The sequence below is a fragment of the Phaethon lepturus genome, unplaced genomic scaffold (genome assembly GCF_000687285.1).
Source record: "Phaethon lepturus isolate BGI_N335 unplaced genomic scaffold, ASM68728v1 scaffold21205, whole genome shotgun sequence".
NCBI classification, from domain to species: Eukaryota; Metazoa; Chordata; class Aves; order Phaethontiformes; family Phaethontidae; genus Phaethon; species Phaethon lepturus.
Genome location: NW_010540221.1, coordinates 110022 through 130366, shown reverse-complemented (window position 1 = coordinate 130366; position 20345 = coordinate 110022). Strand labels below are relative to the sequence as shown.

The 20345-nt window shown below is 40.2% G+C and overlaps 1 protein-coding gene across 1 annotated transcript in view; it reads left to right on the top strand.

The window, feature by feature from the left end:
• Positions 1 to 20345, top strand: part of MSRB3 (methionine sulfoxide reductase B3) — a gene marked incomplete at its 5' end in the record, with an annotated part of 48301 nt that overhangs the window by 11868 nt on the left and 16088 nt on the right. The window lies entirely within an intron of this gene.

The following is a 20345-nucleotide window of genomic DNA, read 5'->3' as shown; positions in this document are numbered from 1 at the left end:
TTCATGACAGATGCATGTACACAACGCATGCCAGACCAGTGTGTAGAGCTCGCTTTAGGAGGTTTACCAAAAGGCAGTCTCTCTCAAGTTGTCTTTTTAAAGAATTTTAATGCATTGTAGGGACTGGGAGGGAAGTGGAGGTCAGTCGAACAGGTTAATGTGTATCTAACAAGACAAAAAACACAGGACAGCAAACGGGAACAGTTGTGGAAAAAACAGAGATCCTAATACCAGACTGTTTCTTATTCAGTTAACTATTCCTGGGTGTTCCTTAAACGATAGTAAATTAAGAATGGGCTGTTGCCATGGAACCACCTAAAATGTCCGTTGCCTGAAAAGGTCATTCAAAATACACTTTTTTGTTCAGATGAAAACAACTACTTTAAACAGAAAACCTAATATTACTATGGCAATTTTCTGTTTAGGCCAATGTTATCTTCTATATGGTTTCCTTAATGCAGTGATTGCAATTGCTTATAATGATATGACTTTTACAATATATAATAATCAGAGTATTTATGAAATAGTATGTTTCCTTTTATCCCAGTTACAACATGATTTGGGTTTGAAATGTGAGGTATTATGTTGCTTTTTCTTTCCATAGTAGATTTTATCTTTGGAACTGTATAGGAATGAAATCTACAGCAGGAAGTATTTATATAGTCAATTCCTACATCTTGTATAATTGAGTCATCTTTCTTCTATTACGATTTTAGTCTGTGAGTTTGAGGTTACTTGCTTTAAATGTTGTTTGAATGAACTCTATGGTAAGATTACTTCTTGGATCTTGACAAAACAGTTTTACATGGGGGGATAGCTTCACATATTGTCTGCCATCAGCCCCTTTCTTTTAATAAAGTCACCAAAACTATGGTGTGGAGCAGCACATCAAATGTCTGGCTTTTCTATTGAGGGGAAAATGCTCTCTGCAGAACTTTGATTTGCTTGGTGGGGTAAGCTACAAACAATTTTCTGACTTTTTCTTTTGAAGCAGCTCTCCTGTTACGTGCACTCTTCTGTGTGCTTTTCTCCTTGCAGAGAAGGGAGGGGTATGGTCTTTCCTAGGGAAGGCAAGAGTATCGATAAAAAGTTTGGCACATCACACCTATGGTGAATGCCTGCTCAGTAGATGTCACCAGGCCTTGGTGATTAGACTCTGTAGGTTGAGCGTCAGCTCTTGAATGTCTCCTCTTCATCTGTGTAGGCTCCATAGGCTTGCTTTTCTTGAGCTTGGGTCCGTGTTATGGGCACAGATTGTCTCTTATTTCTCACACAGGGGTGTTGGAAATGCTGGTTGCCCCAAGACTGGATGACAAGAGTTGCTTTCCCTGTCCTGCTCTTCTACAGGCACTCAGGTGTTATTCTTACAAGGTCAGAGCTGTGGCCTTGTGAACACCTGATGCAGTGTTGTGTCCCCAAGAGCACAAGGCACACAGAGGTTGTAAAAGGATTTGGAAAGAAAGATCATTTATGGGTCACCACACAAAAATACATAAATGTAAATGAGCATTAAAATACCCAAGATCATCTCTGCCTACACTTTTCTTGCTGCACCTAAATACTCACTGGACACGCACCAGAATTTTCTGCAGCAGGTGATGAAGGTTATTTTGCTGACTGTCAACATCAGCAGGTACAATGAATGTCAACAGGAATTTTTAGCGTTACAGCATGCTGCATCTCACTTCAAAGCGCTTTGTGTGCCATCAGGGATACAGCATGGGAAGGTCTGGGGCTGAGGCATTTCTTAGATTTATTCCTCCTTTTTCTGCTGCGTCTCACTTTCGTCTTCTGCTTGTGATCCCTTTCCCCTAAATCCTTGGGGAAGTGTTTGGTTGGAATAATTTCAGGCTTTCCGGTCATGGGACCCTGGTCACCCCCTTAAGGTATTGAAGGCTCCTCACCTCATGATCCATTGTGGATCACCAGTGTGTGTGGCTGGCCAGGCCAGGCTGGGCTTCTGATCTCATTTTATGCTTTGCTCCAAATGTTACATATAGAACTGAGAATTACTGAGGTTTAACACCTCGGTCTTACCAGTGCTGCCTCTTTCAGTGTCTCATCCAAAGATAGATGTTAAAAGATAGTAGAAAAAGCAGATTAAGCACACAATAAACATGGCATTTTAAGAAGAAAGAAGTCACAGAAGGTCCATAACCTCAAAGTGCATTTCACTGCTAGAAGCACCAAGGCTGAAAAAAATCTCTCTTTTTGAAGCAGCCTTCCCTTTACAGGGGTGGTGCTCAATTCTTCCACCCAGGAGCTCTTCTTGGTAGTCAGATAGCGAAAGCACTTAAGAGTTTATCTTTTGTTGCCAATTACGGAGAGCAGAGAAGTGGAGATACTGAGATCAAGTCAACATGTATCACCCAAATAAAACATCTCTGGTTTTGTTTCTCCACCAAGCAGCTTGCCATCCAAAACCAGACAATAAGCCCAGACCTCCTGCTGCCTTGAGTGAACAGGAAGGTGTGGGCAGGGAGTGGAAGGATGCGTTGGTGATGGCAGAGAGGCATTCTTGTAAAAAAATATTTTTCTGTTGTCAGGGTGTGCGGTGCCCTGTGTAGCACTGTGTTCTGCATAATGTGGCCTTTGAAGTGTGTAAATGTAGCATTGGTTTTAAAAGGGCTGTTGCCATTTGAAACCAATGACATTTATATATGCATATATTTATGCAACTTTGAGTTCCTTGGAGACAACGTAAGGTATTTTCATATCCCTCGTTTTGTTCTGAATTCCCCAGACTGAGATTCCTGAGTAAACCAACGATCCCACAAACTGGAACAAACATGCTTTGTTCTCCTTCATCTCACGTTACTCAGAACAGTTCAACTGTTGAACGTGAGAATGAGGTAATTTTATTCTGGAATTAATATTTTCTTCCAGGGGGCTGTTCTACAATCTGTCGCGTGCTCTAAATAAACCCTAATGTTAATTCCAGTTAACTTGCAAGTCTACATGTGCCCTTGTTAAGCATTTATCAATGCTTATTGTACTTGTCTTTCCTAGAAATATTTGTGAAGCACTGAAGAATTAAAAGAAGTCTTTCTGAAGCAAGTACAAAGTCTGGAATACAGCTTTAAAAGTGCCCAGTAGGCTTACTGTAAATGTAACCCTGGAAATGTTGTTCAACACTGAAATATTACACAAACATTGTCAAAAGAAGATTAATTTGAACTTAAGTATTAACTTAAAAGAAGGCTGTAAGATTCCTATAGTGATGATCGGGATTTATCATATAAATAGCTATAACATCTGTAGGGGACACACATTCTTCATATCATGACTAACAGTTCCATCTGAGAAACTTCTTTTTCTCTGCCGATTCTTTGTAAGTCTATAGCTGGCAGAATTTCTGTCTCAGAGACCATGGGGTTAGCTTCATGCTGTTAGAAGATCTTATGAAATGAAACAATTTTGCTTTCCTGTCATAATATGATGAATTTCACTGGTACTGAAAATAGATTTTTCCTAAAAACATACTTGAAAGGAAAAAAGGTTGTAGGAATTTTTTTTTTTCCTCAAAATCTGTTAGGGAACAAAGTAAACCACAAGATCCACAGCTGAAACAATTTTGTTCTACTTATTAGTATTTTAGTAGTGTCTAAAATGCTTGTTGTGCTATGTGCTTGGTTAGCAAATTTTAGAATTTAAGAATATGGTAATTAAATTAGAATAATCAGTTAATTAAAGATTTTTTTTTTAATTTAGAGAAAAATAGGTCTTTATGGTGCTGTTCCATAACAGGAAGAATTTGTAGGTCTCAAAAGCTGTTGCTGAACACTGTTAATCCCACTTTAGTAATAGAAAAATAAACATAGAAAATGCAAACAACTGTCTCAGCATGCCCGCTGGTCACCAGAGAATGGTGATGGTGAGTTTCCTACTGCCTGCTGGGTGGGCTGGAGTTTTCTTGGGGCATCTCTATTGGTGTATCCTGCATGTCACTGTGGAGGTAAGCCATGTGATACTCAACTGATAGTGTTGGCAGTGAAATTGTGAAGGGGAAGAAATTTGAGTTTTGTTCTGTGTTAAAAAGAAAGGACAAATCCCTGGACAATACACTTGGCCTCCAGTGTAGTTGCTTTTATATATATGTCACTCAGACGGTGGAATGGAGGAAGTCAGAGAGCACAGGGTGCAATAAAGTGACAGTTGTGGAAGCACGGTGCTGTAGACATGGATCTGTGCACTGGCAGAAGAGAGGGGAGTGCCCAAGGGCGCATACTGCCTTCAGCTGTGTTCTTCATCATTTGCTGTGCCAGCTTCCCGCTTCTCTCAGAGAGATGCATCTCCAGAACCCATTCTTCTGTCTTCTCTGCTTCTATACAGATCAAATGAAATGTAGAGATTACCTATGTGATTTTATATCACTGTTTGTGTCAATACTTGGAAACATTCCAATTAGTGTCAGGAATTAAGCTATAATAGCTGCCCATGCAGCTAGAGGCTGTCCTGAGGGACAGCTACACATGAGCTTTTGTTGGATCCCTGCCGCTCCAGCAGTCAAATATAAAGCAAGTCAAGGAGCCCCCGACAGTTCCTGGAATTTCTTTTGCCTGCCTTGTCTGGACTCACAGTGTCAGCCAGTGACTCTGCAGGTCATTTCTCCTCTCTGCACACGGCTTTTTCCACCAGAATGAGTGTATCCCCATGTCTCCAGCGCTGCACGATGCTGGCACCCCTCTATCCCCATCAAAGTTCCCATCCTTTCCATTCTCACCTCTTGTATTTACGGGTATCGTTCACTTAATGTGGCCCCTACGATGTACTAACTTGCTAGGCTACATGATTCAGCACAGGTGCTAGAGAACAGTCGAAGAAAATTATAAGGTTGGGGGTGGTCAGATGTTTTCCTCTCATAAATTCCTCTTGGCTACACTTCCAGATGTTCAGCAATAGACTTGCCAAACTCTCGCTATCAGCCCTGATTTCCCCTAGCCTGCCATCAGTCCCATTGTATGAAAGTCGTCAGTACAACTATTAAGAGCGCAAGGAACTATTCTCCCAACTAAGAAAGAAATGAAAACCAAAAGGCATCTTGAAAGTGGGCATCTCTTCCTGACCCTTGCTACTAGGGAAACCCAAAATAAACTTAACTTGTGTGAAACCTTTGGTCCCTGAAGCAGCGGGGTGCTTAGTAATATCCATCAATCGATTGGATCATAGATCTAAATACAGATTAATAAATTAATTCTTAAATTTTATTGATGTCAGCTTCTTCATCCAGGTTGTGATAGAGTGGTTCTTAATTTCTTCTTAGCAAGTCTGAGTAGTTTCAGGAACAGGGAGGAGAGACATTTGGTGTCATAATGAAATCATATTGACAAGTTCATCAGTCACCCTACAACCAGAGTATTTGATCTAAAAACATGAAAAGATTACTTGCAGAGTCTGTAACAGGAAAAAGTGGCAAAATCAACTGAGGTACTGAAGAATAGGGATGCTCCACAGCTTTTTGGGTGAAGCAAATGGCGTCTCCAGAGTCTTTTTCAACTATGTGGAACTATTTCCTTCTCTCTGCCCACCACGAGTGCACAGATTCTTGAAAGGGTGCATGAGCTGGCGCAGAGAGAGAGTGAGAGACAGCAACTACAGACAGAACAGCAGCTCAGATTATCTTGATTGTCGTTACTTGTGAGTGCTATTTTGTTCTTGGCATTAACAACTCTACAAGCAGATCATTAGGGATGCAATGGCTGGAGAGCATGGTCTGTTATATTTGTTCAGCAGCAAGATGAGCATTTAGATTCAGATGCAAGCTGAACCATCTGTTGAATGTTTTCAAGGCCATACTGCAATGTGACTTGGAATATAGATGGCTGGGACATCTCACTGGTACCTCCCAGTGAACTATGTGCTTGTAACAGCTCTGACCTGTGGTAACTGATCATCATCCTGCTCTTATTTCTCTTGTAAAGGATGGCAAAAGTTGGTCAAATGATTTCAACCTATAGAACAATATTTTAATTTGTGGAGGGCTGATTAAAAATGTTGTAAGCATGTAGGCAAGCTTGCTCATCTAGGATTTTTAAAGAAGGCAGTAAGCTGCCAGAGGACTCCAAATGTATAACTTTCCAAATTCTAATACTGGCTTTGCAGTTGCAGATGTCTTTTCCTCCCACTTACTCTGTTCATCTTATTTGTATCTGAGCTGGGCTATTCTTTGCTATCGTTGGCATGAATTCTTCTCAGTTGTCAAAGTATTTTAATAGAAAGCCTGTTCACTTCCATAAGTTAGATCCTTGAAACTATCAATGGAGGCCAGCAGCCTTGATCAGACTCACGACAGCCTTAAATATTTCTGTGTGAATAATTTGTATAATTTCTATTTTGTGGGGTTTTTTTTGATAATATATTAGTCCCTCCAAAAAATCCTGTTTGTGTTCTCATTAATAAGGCAGCTACTTAAAGATGCTCTGCCCTTGTGAGCTAGCACATGTGCTCACTGTGCGGCACGAAGCACTGCCTGTCAGCATGTGGTAAGAACTGTGCGTGAAAGGGCCTCGTTCCTGGATCCAGGAATATAATATCAACAAAAACAAATACAATTATCTAATTTTGTCCTACATCTACTTTAATAACCATGGCTTCCTTTTTCTTGCTTTGCTCGGAGGATCTTGCTGAGAAGGATCTTGCAATGTGTTTAAATTGGTCCTGTAACAAAAATATTTAGATTTAGGTTTTCCATTTTATTATCATTAATGTAAGCAAATTCATCAGATTTTTTTAGGAGAAATTTTCTACTTTTCTTTCTAAGTACTAAAGACAATATTTTCCATTTTGCATTTCATTGTAAGTAGCTAAAAAAGGCTGTCTTTAAGAAACAATTTGGCAAAAGTAGTCTGAGAAGACATGAATAATATATAAATCATGGTTTTATTACATGGAATTGGAAACTGTGGTAGTCAGTTAAATTATAAACTATAAAGTAGATTGGCTGAAGATTTTTTATTCATCATAAGCATAGCTGCTTGGTCTGTTGCGGAATTAGTTTATTGTTAGACAGCAAATTGCTCTTCCAAGTTAGCAACATTCAGCAGCATAACATCTTTACTGTTCCGGTGGGCCGGATTTCTTACATACAAAAATGTTGTGATTCTTACTTAGACCTTTGTGCAGTTTTTTACTGAGCAAGGCTACCTAATTATTTTTCAAGAGCTCCTTGCATTGCAGTCTTGTTCAGTGGACAAAGTAGAAGATTTTTGGTGATACTCTTGAATTATCCTATACTTACAAGCTTGATAAAGAGTTTTTCTGCTCCTCTTAAATGAAAATTCAGTCAGTCAAACTAAACCTATTACAAACTATGATAATTCACTTTGCCATAGTCCCATTTAACTAGCCAAAAATGGAGTATGTGCAGGAGAAGCCACAAGAATGGACAAGCAGGGAGGTTTCTGGTCACAGCTGTGGCTCATTGAGATGGTTATACAGCTCAAACGCAACTTATCCACACCATATACAGCTCAAGTCACTTGTATTGTTTCACTGCTTTATTCGTACTCTATTCATTTAAACCATGAAATGAGGGAAAAAATTGCCTGTTGTCTTTGTAATTTGGAAGCTGAACTATAATTCATTTGTGAGTGGAGTGTTACGGCATTGTGTATCATGTATGTGCTTCTGAAGAGGTTTTGAAGAATGGCAACACGGGATACCAGTTAGCTCACTGCACGGTGCCAGGAAACAAGAATTCTGCAGGGTACAACAATACTTTATGTCTCTACCATCTTCTGGTGCAGAAGCTACTGGAGCTACCAGCATCCATCTGGGTGTATATAAGTAGCTGAGATGTGCAGGTTTGGGCATAATTTGGATGTCTGTTTCATATTTTTAATGTTGTATGGACATCTGCTGATTCTGTACCCTGTTCCAGCACAGCTTGACAGCTCTGTGACCTTGGGCAAAGTACTTTTTCAGGGAAAAAGCTGTCTCTTGCTATTGAGCATGTCCAAGACCTAGTGCAGTGGAAACACTTTCTCAGTTGAGATCACCTCTTAGATCCACCATAAATCAAATCATGGGTGGCCTTTACAAAGTATGTCCTTTTAGATGGAGTAAATGAAGTTGTGTTAGAAAGAGTCTCTGGAATGCAATATAAAAGGCAACATGGTAAATGCATTCAACTGAATTAGAGTCTTTCACTCTGCCTACAGTTACCCGTACCACAAAATTTGTGCGAAGGGGATCTCAGTTCTATGCAGAAGAAATACAATTACAGAATCACAGAATCATTAAGGTTGGAAAAGACCTTTAAGATCATCAAGTCCAACCATCAACCCAACACCACCATTCCCACTAAACCATATCCTGAAGTGCCATGTCGACACGTTTTTTGAACACCTCCAGTGATGGTGACTCCACCACCTCCCTGGGCAGCCTGTTCCAATGCTTGACCCCTCTCTCAGTGAAGAAATTTTTCCTAATATCTAGTCTAAACCTCCCCTGGTGCAACTTGAGGCCATTTCCTCTCGTCCTATTGCTAGTTACTTGGGAGAAGAGACCAACACCCATGTCGCCACAACCCCCTTTTAGGTAGTTGTAGAGAGCGGTAAGTTCTCCCCTCAGCCTCCTCTTCTCCAGACTGAACAACCCCAGTTCCCTCAGCCACTCCTTGTAAGACTTGTGCTCCAGACCCCTCACCAGCTTCGTTGCCCTTCTTTGGCCACACTCTAGTACCTCAATGTCCTTCTTGTAGTGAGGGGCCCAAAACTGAACACAATATTCGAGGTGTGGCCTCACCAGTGCCGAGTACAGGGGCACAATCACTTCCCTACTCAGTGCATGTTGTCCAAAATGGCACATCTTGTGTTTTGATTAGCATGGTTTATGGGGTCATGAATTTGAACAAGAAAGAGGTGAAAGCTGTTTTTGTTTCTTCCCTTTGGATCTGTCAAAGAGAACAAAACCCTTAGCATCTTTTCTATGCAAGATGATGAGAATGATATCGTACAGTATTAATTGAAACTGTAAGAAATCTGTTATTTGAAAAAAATTATCTGTTTCATGTTATTTGACTGTACAGACTAACCAAGTTAGTTTGGTTCAGTAAAGATTAAAATATTTCATGTTTTTATTTCACTGATATAGTGCTGTAAATTTATGACCAGTAAGAAACCGTATGAAAGATCTGTCAGTTGTTACTATTTCACATTTTAGTCTCTTATCAAAACCAATTTCAGGTTTTGTAGTACTAAAAGTAAAGGGAAAAATGCAAGCTGCTGTTAAGCAAACTGTAATGTTCAGTGATCACCATCAAAATCTTTACAGTGTTGATCTGAGTATGAAGCAAAGAACATTAATTTGTCTTTTGTTGACTTAATTTAGTGGCAGCCTTTGAGATGTTCTGGTAGGCAGGTTTCTGTCATACCACTGCAACTGCCACTGTACATGTGAACATCCAGCTGCTTAGGATTAAGTCCAAAGTCAAAACACCAATGAGGTCTAATGCTGCCTGTTTAAGCCAGACACAGTTTGCCCTGAATTTTATGTAAGGACAGCACAATCTGGTCTTAAGCCAGACAACAGTGAATTAAGTTAACAAGGGCTGAAAGTATTTCTACAAGGAAAGAATTGCATCACTGTGTGATGTAATCAGGAGTCTTAGCAACCTTCTTTTCCATCGGGGGCTGAATTAGTGTTCTCTGTTGTTTGGTATACCATTGTCATGCCCGCCTGTTGTTGTTTACAGAGTAAGTGGTCCCAGCCTTTTCATCAGCCATGGTCCAGGTGTCTGAACAATCTTAGGTCTGTATGCCCTTCTCCAAACACCATGCCTATTAAGATCACAGAATCCATATTATCAGTGTTTCGTTGCTCTGAATGAAGTTTAGTGCTAGTCTTTGCTCTTCTTTACTAGCTGTAGCAATGGAGGTGCTTTGATTATTTGCATAATATCCTTTTCAGGTGATTTCTGTGTCTGTGGAGACATGCACAATCCCTGTGTGTCTGTGGAGAAATGGCGGCATTTCATTTGGAGGGATATTTTATGCAAGCTATTACCATCTCAGGGGGAGTGGAATCATCTTATCTAACTGTAACCATCTGCCTTAACACAGCCCTCTGGGCTTCATCCAGAGTTGGAAGAGATAAGCGTCCTCAGAGGGGTTCATCCCTTCTGCTGGGGAAGTCTATCTGAGGGTGCACGGAATCACCTTTTTGAGTGCCCATCAACTTTAGAGTTAGGCATGTAACTTTGATGGTTAAAGTCAGGAGGGATTACCTCGGTCTGGAATGGATGTGCAGAGAGCTGGGGATGAGCAGGTGTGATCCCCCAAGTCACTTTCCACAGCTGCTGCTGTGGAGCTGTCATGGAAAAAATTCATAAACTTAAGAGGAGAGCTACCCAATTACTCTCAAGTTCTTCTGCTGAATGTCAGTAAACCACCTGTACACAGAGCTTGGGTGTAGCGTATTTATGGGAAGGATGAGTCTACCTGTGATTATTTTAGTTCTGTTTCTCCTTGTATGCCTTTTCATTTCCCTTTTCTTACCTTTCTTCCAAAAAAACAAATCTGCTTATGTGCCTCCAGTTATCATTACCTCAGAGAATTGCAGCAATTTTAATCTCTTTCTCTTGAATTATGAGTAAGATTTGTAAATCGATCATTCACCACTGCTCATCTGGGCATGGGCAGGAAGAGAAATATGTAACTGGAAGAGAGATGGCCTAAGGGTAACGAGAGAGAGAATCAAAAATGTTGTAAATGTATTAAATTTAGCTTCAGTCAGGGCCCAAATATTAAGCTGGCCTTTGGCATGTTTCGGAAAGCATGTGAAATTGCTGCTTTAGTAGGTAGAGATTTTGCTGATTTTATGTTGCTTTTCTTGATCTTTTAGAAAGTCAAAGTCGTTTAGTCTGTGTTAACCATTCTAATGACTTTAAGGACACTTGACACAATAAATGCAGATGTGAAAACTGAAAGGTGTATTTTTAAAACATTAAAATTTAGAAAGAGAAGTGTTCTGTTTCTGCCTCATGCTTTTCAAGGAGGTGGTCATGAGAACAGAATTCCCCTGTTTATATTCTCATTTAAAAAGTGTCTACCCATAAGATTTCTGGTGTTTGAAAGTGCTCCTATACTCACTTCCATACTATTATCTCCCTTTAAGTCAGTGATTTTTTTTTTCCGCTGCCACACACTCTATATTTAAGGTATTTAAATGAAGTCCCAGGAATATGGGTTTGCAGAGGGATGGGATTTGGAATGTCAACTGTCAGCACTGACAGAATAGCTGGAAACTGATTAAGACATATTTAGGTTGAAGAATGGTGGAAAAAATGTGCTGGCAAGTAAAAAATCTGCTGCATAAAATACTGTGTTGAGGTCATTAGGGCTCTGGAAACAAGTTTAAAAGGCAAGAGGGGAAGACACAGCATTTCCTCAAAATTTCAGCCCTCCCTGCTTTCGAAGATAGAAAGAAATCCCTGATTGAAAGAGTACTGTCAGAGCTGGACTTTAGGTCAAGAGTTAGTATTAGTGTTAAGACTGAGGCAAACTGAAGTTATGTCAGCCATCACTTACCCAGTTAACTGGCTTTTCTGAAGAAGAGAATTAGAGGAGTTCTCTTTTTTAAATCTTCCTATTTTCTTTACTATCTGCATGTCTGAGACTCTTCTCTTGCCCCTCAACGATGATACATCTTGGGTGTACGTGGATCTGTGTCATTGTGACAGTATGACTAAACAGGGCTGGATTTTACTGTTGAAGAACAGCATGATGTTGAAACCTATGCTGGCAGCTGCTTTTACTTCTTTGGTTCCAGGCATCACAGTGTAGACCATATTAAGAGTAAGTCCCACTCCTAAAAAAGCAGAGAAATGTACATAGCAGAACTGTAATCTTAACTCCCTTGCTCTAGTCTCTGTAAAAGTAATTTCTTTAATGATACATTAACAGTTTTCACGTTCCCCTTTGCTTTCTCACACAAGGAAGGTCTGTGCCTAAAGTTAGACCTAATCCTGGCCCGGATGTGTAACAGACTGGGGAGACTCCCCGGTGGGACATGCCCCCTCTTGGGCTTCTGTTTCTGTGGAGGAGAGAGTAAGTACCTCATCACCTCCCTACCTCCTGTGAAGACTATGCAGAAGTCCAAGTTTGAGACCCATGTCTCTCTCTTAGGGTTCCTGTTAGTAGGGCACCCAGAATGGCAAGGCAACTTGACAGGATCTGAGTGGGAGGGGGGACACAGACCTTCATCTAAATGCCCTTGGCCTTAAGGTGATCTCATCTTCCTTCATCAGATCAAGAAAGGGGTGGACCATACAGAGACCTTGTCCATCCCTCCCCCCCCGCCCTCCTTCCCACAGCGAAGGGGTTTACTGGGAAACTTCAGAAGCTGAAACTCATGAGATTTCCACTGGCACTTTGCCTCTGAGAATGTTTTTACTTATCCACAAATGATTGAGCTTTAATGAGTTTCTCATAATTTGTATGAGCAGTAACAGTATATTTCTTTCATTCCTCTGCCAATAGTTTGTGCATATTTTTTTAAATTTTCATAAACTGTATTGCCCAGTGCCAGGCTTAAACTTTGCACAGATGGAGGTGGACAATAACATTAAAATGCCTAAGTAGTCAAATGTATTACAGACTGCAGTTCTGCTTTTGCATTTGGATAGGAGTGTGTTACTTCATATTTAAAAACATAAAGGTGGTCTGTTAAAGAAGCTGAAAGAATAAGGCACGGTGTTCTTCAAATTCGTAAAGATTAATAAATTGAAGGGCATTCACTGTCATCTTCAGTGCAATGTAAAGAATAAGATTATCTAAGTTATGCAGAAATTCTACCTTTAATTCAGGCTTTATTTACAGAAACTTCCCACTCATACTCATTAGTTCAATGTTATGGTTTATTTGTGCAAGTCTGTTTTAAGACTAATGAATGATGGGGAATGAGAGAGTTACAGCAGTGATAGCAGGAATTTTGAAAACATTCAAAAAAAGAGTGAAGAATGCTACACTCTCAGGAAACCAACTGATACTTACTGAAGCCCATGCAAACATTTAAATGATCTAATAAAGAACAGTGAAGAAAAAAAATAAGAAAAATAATCTCATGGGATGGGCACAGGAAAATAGATTGTTAAACATACGGATAGCAGAAGGATACACTAACACAAAGCTGCAAATAAAATTATTGTTTGCCCTGCTCACCCAGTTTACATATTGGGATGGATGTATAGGCTTTGCTATACATTCTTACTGTAGAAAGAGGTAAAATGTTTAAACAGTGGTGGCTAAAGTTAGTCCCGGAAGCTGAAGTAGCCACCGCTAGAACTGTGAGAAAAATACAGTTTTTTATTTGGGGACCAAACCTGTATATGGAAACAAGGTTGGGAACTTGTGTGTCCAGGAAAGATCGCTTTAAGTTGGCAAGTAGAAGTAAAAGATTTTTGTTTTTTCAATGTATTGAAATGGGTGTATCTCCCTCAGGTTTTTTAGCATAAATTGATATTGGAAAGAAAACATTTCAAACAAAGGCTTGAACTATATACTTTCAAAATAAAGAGTGGAAACAGTTGAGCTATTTGAATTTTGTCCAAATTCTTCATTTTTTCCAGTCATAAATTTGTACAAAATTTGAGAATTTTTCAGAAGCTTTCTAGACCTCTAAAGACTGCAGTTTAAGGCATTTTTAGTATTTAGAAAGAAAAAAAAAAACAAATTCCCAAACCTGCCATCCACTCAAAATTCTCAAAACTCAAAAAAAAAAGGCCCCATTTAATTGGTTACTTAATTACTGGCACCCACAGGTTGGTTTCCTAGATAGCACAATCATCCGGCTGTGACAGCCTTTCTTTTTGGTGCTGCCCTGGTACAATGCAGCTGAACCCCTCTGTGACCCCTGGGAATGCCAACTGAGATGATCTGTCATTGCACACAGAGCTCTCCAATGGGTGATCACTTTCTTCCAGGTCTTTCTAGAAAATGATTCATAATTTTGCAAGTATTTTAGACTTAACATTTCTCAGGGTGTAGATTAAAAAATGCGTTACTTGGAGTAACAGTGTGAAACAAACATTACGCCTAGTCATATGGGCACTGAAGAATAGATGTTGAACATTGAAAGTTCTGCTATTGAGGCTGCTTTGGATACAACAAAGTAGGAATCCTTCCTCCTGCCCACTCCACAGCCCCCCCCCCGCCCCCAATACACCAAATCAATGGGATGGTGCCTTGTGCAAATGAAATGTTTCATGTCAAAATGTACAACTGTTTTAATGTGGTTGAAGGTGAGGCTCTGAAACTGATGTCGGATATGGCCTGTACTGAAAATCTGCAGGTTATTAAACTACCTGGGAGGGAGGGAACTTCGTTTTTAAGGTCCATGTTGGAATGTGGGTCGGAGATTCCCCAGCTCCTCTAGTTCTAGCTCTAAAGCCAGAAGCTGCAAGACTTGTTTGGGTTTTGTGTTAGATGCTTTATAGGCTGTTGATTATGGCATGGGAACCAAATCATTTTTCAGAAATTGATTGTGCTGTTGGCTCTGTTCTTTTCCTGCAGAGATTTGGACCATACGTTACCTCTTTAGTTGTTTCATAGGAAGGAATCCTATTGAGAACACCTGGAGTGATAGAATTTCAGCATGAGCGTTTAAAACCATGGGCATGCCTCAGCTTCCTGGAGAGCCGGGAAGAAGTCAGGGAGTGTGCAAAGATCTTTTGGGCTAGTTCAGGGTGCTAAATGCCCTTTAAATTTCAGTGGAGGTTTGAGTTTAGAATAGTCCCTTTTAGGCAACCTTCTGCTAACGCTAAGAGCACTCCGCAGCCAGAATATGTGTTACTTTGGTTGCAATCTGATGAACATGTGAAAGGTAGAGAGGGAAAACCCAGCAACCTCTGTTACTCCAGTCTTTCCCCATCCCTTCAACTTCCATTGTCGTGATGCTGCTAAATACGCTTTGCCTGCTCAGAACTTAAACAAACACACATTGTACTTGTGCGGAGTTATACAGCATTTAAAAAAGGTTTGAGTTTGTTGAATAGAGTTGGGTCAGTACTGGGGTAGCTTGGTGTCAACAGTTAGATTTTGCTGTATCCAAGATAGGGTTGGGAACTGCCATACTGTAACTTTTCTTGAGTGATCTGTTCTTTTAAGTGCTCACAGCATGCTTAGAGAATGAAAAGTACAGTGTGTTTCAGTCCCTTTCCTGGAAAGTGCATCCTCTGCTACCTGCTCTTTGAGAAAAGATTTAGTCCAGATAATAAGCCAGGTAATTTATTTTAAGTTCTAAATTCTCGTACTTTGCCTTTTGTAATGCTGAGACAGAGGAAATCTTTGAAACAGAGGGATTACAGACTTATTTGAATTATAAAGACACTGACCTCAAGCAGCCTTTTAGTCAAATCCATTGTTCATGTGGTCAGCTTATAATCATGTTTCTGTGCTATTAATGCAAAGACATTGTGTGCAAAGACATGCTGAGCTCAGAGGTTTACCTTATTCTAACTGTAGAGTTTCTATCAATCAGGGACATCACACTAAGTCATCACAGCAGTGTTTCTGTCATCCTTACACCCTTTGCCCTGTATTCTCACCTTCTGCCTTGCGTTGCCTCCAGTGGTTGTTTAACCTGTCAGTTAACTGAGTCAGCTAGCCCAGAAAAAAAGTTGAGTAATTTTCTGCTGGTTTAGTGAATTAACTTTCTCCCCACAAATCAATAAGCACCAGAGCTGGTGAATGGTGAGGAAGCAGCAGGACCAAGACAACTGAGAGCAGGGTCAAGAGAGGGGCAGGATGGATTGCTTCAGCTATCATATGACACCTTCCCCTAAGTCTGCCTTGCTAAAGCTTCTCCACTTCACATACAAAATATTAGAAGTTGATCAGAACAGAAGCCTCCATGCATCTCCCATGGACCTCATTACCAGCAGGTTTCTGGCTGTTCTGGGTTGAGTGGGTCTTCGGTGAAATGGAGACATCCCTACAAAAATGTTTGCTTCCAGTAAGTAAGCATTTCATGTTTCTTTTGTTTAAAAACCTGTTTTTATGAAAGATTTCCTACTGAACCCGTGTCAAGATTCTGTATTTTGCCTTCTCTGGTGAAAGCGTCTATAAGACTTTCCTTCTAGAATGAACCACAAACTCATCTTTCAAACCTGAACAAAATCTCTGTACAGCTCCTTCCAAAATCTAATCAAGGCTATAGTTCCTTGACTTCACACTCCCAAACACACACTGCCTGAGAGGAAGCTCAGACACCCAGTTTTCTGCCTTTTTGAGAGAAAAAGAAAAGAAAGAACTATTTCCTGTAGCATAAGGAAAAATTAATGAGAAGAAGAAAGAAAGTGGAAAGGCTGAAAATGAGAAGTTGGACACATAGGATGTAAAAAGTATTTAATCAAATTAAAATCTAAGTAAAATCTCTACCTGCAGCTACTGTTCAATTTAGCTATTCTAGCTTAATGTCAGTTGGTGTGGACTATGTTTCTGTTGGCTAACTTCTGTTTTATTAACAATTCTTCTTCCAGTCAAGACTTGCCTACCTCTCTCTCTACTTGCTTCATCCCAGGGCTCTCCTCGCCTAAGTTTTGGCAGTAAGCAACCAAATAAGCACTTGTGTGTATGAGGTGTGAATCGACTTTGCTTCAGTAAGTTCAGAATACCTTGCAAACTCACTTGGTGCTATTTATGCAAGGTTTCAGCAGAGTTTACTTTTGAAGTAAATATTAAAGTGAAGTACAGCGCTGTCTTTAAATGCAAAGCATTATTTTACACCTCATTATGTCTATTTTTCCTACTAATACAGCAGTGGCAATTGGACAAGTAAAAGACTGATGGGATGAACAAAAGTGGTGTTCCTTTCCTGAACTTGCCAAATCAGTGCTGTAAATGTGGCATTAAAAAAAATGACCCCAAACCACACGGCAGAAGTCAGGTCTCCCAAGGAAAACCTGCACTACAGCAGTTTGCACAAGCTCATGCATCTCTCTGTTTAATGTTTCAGACCCTCCTTTCCTTTGACATTAGAAGGATCATTTGTCCGTGTGCAGCTGATTTGCTGTTTTACTCAGATTTCCTCAAGGAAATACGCAAAACAGTATAATGGTGGTTGGATTTTTTTCTGCTTTTGAAAATTTGAAGTTTTTATAAATGTTGAAAATAACTTGATCCTGTTACTCAGCAATGCCTTTATTAACCTCTCTTAAGTAACAACTCTTATCCTTGTTTTGGGCCCAGCTGGTCCCAGCACAAGCTTATGCTGCAACAGTTACCACGAGGAAGTGTCCCAAGCATGTGTTTGAGGTGCTCTGTGAGAATAAATTGCATAGGGGAGGAAACTTATCCTTACTCACAGCTCCACACAAGCCACTGACCACTTGTCTAGAAGATTTAAGAGTATTACATTAACTGATAGTATCAAGATTCTTTTTTTTAGGGGTATCATACAGTGAATGGTTCAAGTGGTATCTCCCATCACTACCTGCATCACATCTCTAGCATCAGCTAAGTGTGAACAAACCAGCACAAGAAAGGAGCCACAAAATGTGAGCTGTTCCACACAAAAATGTGCACAGCTTTCACAGATGCATCAATACTGTTGTAGATTTAGATTTTGCTCTATTTTGCCCTAAGAATGACAATGCTATGGCTTTTGAATACCCCTTCTTTTTTTTCCTGTAGAAGCAGCTTTGCAGTGCTGCCCCTTCATACCCTGTTTTTCTTGCCTGCAAGAGTAAGATTTAGCTGCTGATACAGGATTCTAAAAGGCTTGGGGTAACGGAGTGGATTAAACATTCCTCTTCCAGCTGCTGCTGTTCACAACACTTTTGACAGTTAAAATACATCACACATTCTCTTGTCTGTTTAATATAAACAATTAGTATTTTAAGTGGAGTCCAGAATCAACCCCAAATAGGAGGGTCCAGACAGGCAGTTCAGATAGGAAACTAAGCAGTGTCCTAAATTTATATAAAAGTAGTTTGCAGTCAGTTCAGTCTATGTCTAACATACTGTCTACCGCAGCACATTAGACCATGCCAGTGGCTTGTCTTTTGGGGATGAAGGTTTCATTTTCCATCTCAAAATTATTTTAGCACAACTTCTTAGCTGAAGTTTTTAGTAGGAAAAAGGCATCCAACAATACCACATACACACACAAAAATCAAAATTACAATAAAGTATTTTGATTTTCATATAATGAATTTTTTGTATAATGAAACTTTTTAATTAACCCAAGACCAGTTTTGGAGGAAGCCTTGTTTAAAGAGAATTTTCTTTTTCTTTTTTTCCATTCTGGAATGAAGACATTTGAAATCACAACAGTCACTGAAACAAATAAAAAAATCTGGCTTCTGTATAAGTTTACTTCTTTCAAGCTGAAGTAAACCTGAAGTAACAGAAGAGCTTTAATGCAAACTTAATTTTAGTGTAGAAGCAACTTTGTGAGAATAGTAGCAATCTTTGTAGTTTTAGGAATTCTAACATGATTTCTGCAAAGTGCTATTTGCCAGCATTTATTTCCTAAATGAGAGAATTTGTAATAAAAAGGTTATAAACTGAAAAAGCTCCTCACTCCTTATAAAAGGCATCCAACACGCAATACTACACATATGTAAACCGCTTCTTTTTTGAGTCTAGATGATGCCTGGCTCCATAATGTAGAGGAGTTAGCATTCTGTATCATATTGCTTCACACAGCTGGTCATGAAATGCTCTGTACTTGAAGTCAAGGCCCATGTGGATGTGAGGATCTCTCTGGAAACCTCTCAGACCACTTTTCCATGTCAAAAGCTAAGCATGTGCCCCAGTGTGAAGCTGGACCAGGATCAGCTGTACCATTTAGGACTGAACCCTCTCTCTAGCTACCAGCATGGGTAAAGTATCTAACAGGAAGCGTTTAGCCTCACTTCTGCATGCCAGGGAGGAAACCAGATTTTAGGTTATAAACTTTACATCAAGGACTGTCCTTCCCTGTATTTCTTTGCAATTTTCTAGGCCTGTAGGGTCTACAGCAGTGCAAATAATGAATCATAAAAAAATGACTTCCCAACTTTGCAAAAAGAAGGCAGGCTATTAATTTCTTTTAAACTGAAACTTCATCTAAAATGAAATAGTCCCCTCAGACCCGCACAGCAGCTTCTGCAGCTGTCAACTCAGTTTGCACCTTTAAAGAAAAAAAGGAGCAGGGCAGAGGGAGTAAAAATGAAAACAGCTTCAGGTTGTTCAATTTCCTGTTTGTTTAAATTTGTCCTTCCTAACATGCAGATTCATCACACTCCTTTCCTGATGACTACTTCATTAGATTAGTTTAGTTAGGTATTCAGAAGGATTTTTATCTTCTGACTCATAAAATTCTTGTATTCCCCTAAGAATTTCCTGTGTCTGACTGGAATTCTATGCCTTTGTAGTTTTAGCTGGACTCCTTGAAGAAGTTGCTTTCTAAATGACTGTGCTTTTCAGGTCTCCAAATAGCATCTGAGGAGCCAGCATAGAGCCCAATTCCTGCTTTTCAGGAAAACTGATCTGTGCCAGCACTTCTTAAAATTTTAATCAGAGGGTTTTCTTAATCTTTTTAAACTCTTCCTTTCCTGAAAATATTTCCCCTTGCTGCCCATGCCCCTTCCAGGTATCCACTTCAGAATATTTTTGTCCAATTCTGAAAATGCACCCCAGTGGCTCCGAGTGCAGCCTGCAAGCCTGTCCCATGAGGTTTTCATCACTCATTTGCTATAAAGCAGAGATCTAAGGTTACGAGTATACTGGACTGTTTAGCAGTTGATGAGAAATGCCTTTGTATATGCCTTCCCCGTCTTTTTTGAGTCCTTTCTGAGGAGGGTGAGCACCAGGTTAGGCTGGTGCCCTGGTGTGTGCTTCTTTGAAGGGTTCAGTGAATTGAAGGTGATGCTTTTTGACATGTGAGCTCCAGAAATGTATCGAGTGATGGTAGTGCCAGCTTGCCTACTTACACAAGAGCTTTGTTAGCCTTCGTTTCCCTCCCTGTGCAAAACGATGGCGCTTAGCTGCCCTTGGTCATCAGAGCTCTGTGGTACCTTTGAATGTCTTTGAACAGGAGGAAACAGATGGCAGAATGGCACTGTACTTGTTTTCCAAAAGCCTGGGTGAAAAAGCAGAAAAAAACTGGTCACCCATTCCATTTTTAAGTCTCTCTTCTCCTCTCCCAGATCACAGTGTTTGGTTGCAGCTGGAGCTCCTAGATAGGAGCCCTGAAACACAGCTCTGCAATAACCGGCACGTGTATTTATGTGTAAGGTTACTTTCCCTGGGTATATTTGCTTATAAAATCAGCAGGTGGAGACAAGAACAAGGCTATGCGCTGCTGCTGCTCCCACCCGTGCCGCTGGGCCCTCCTGGGCTGCCCTCACCCTGGGCGGGCAG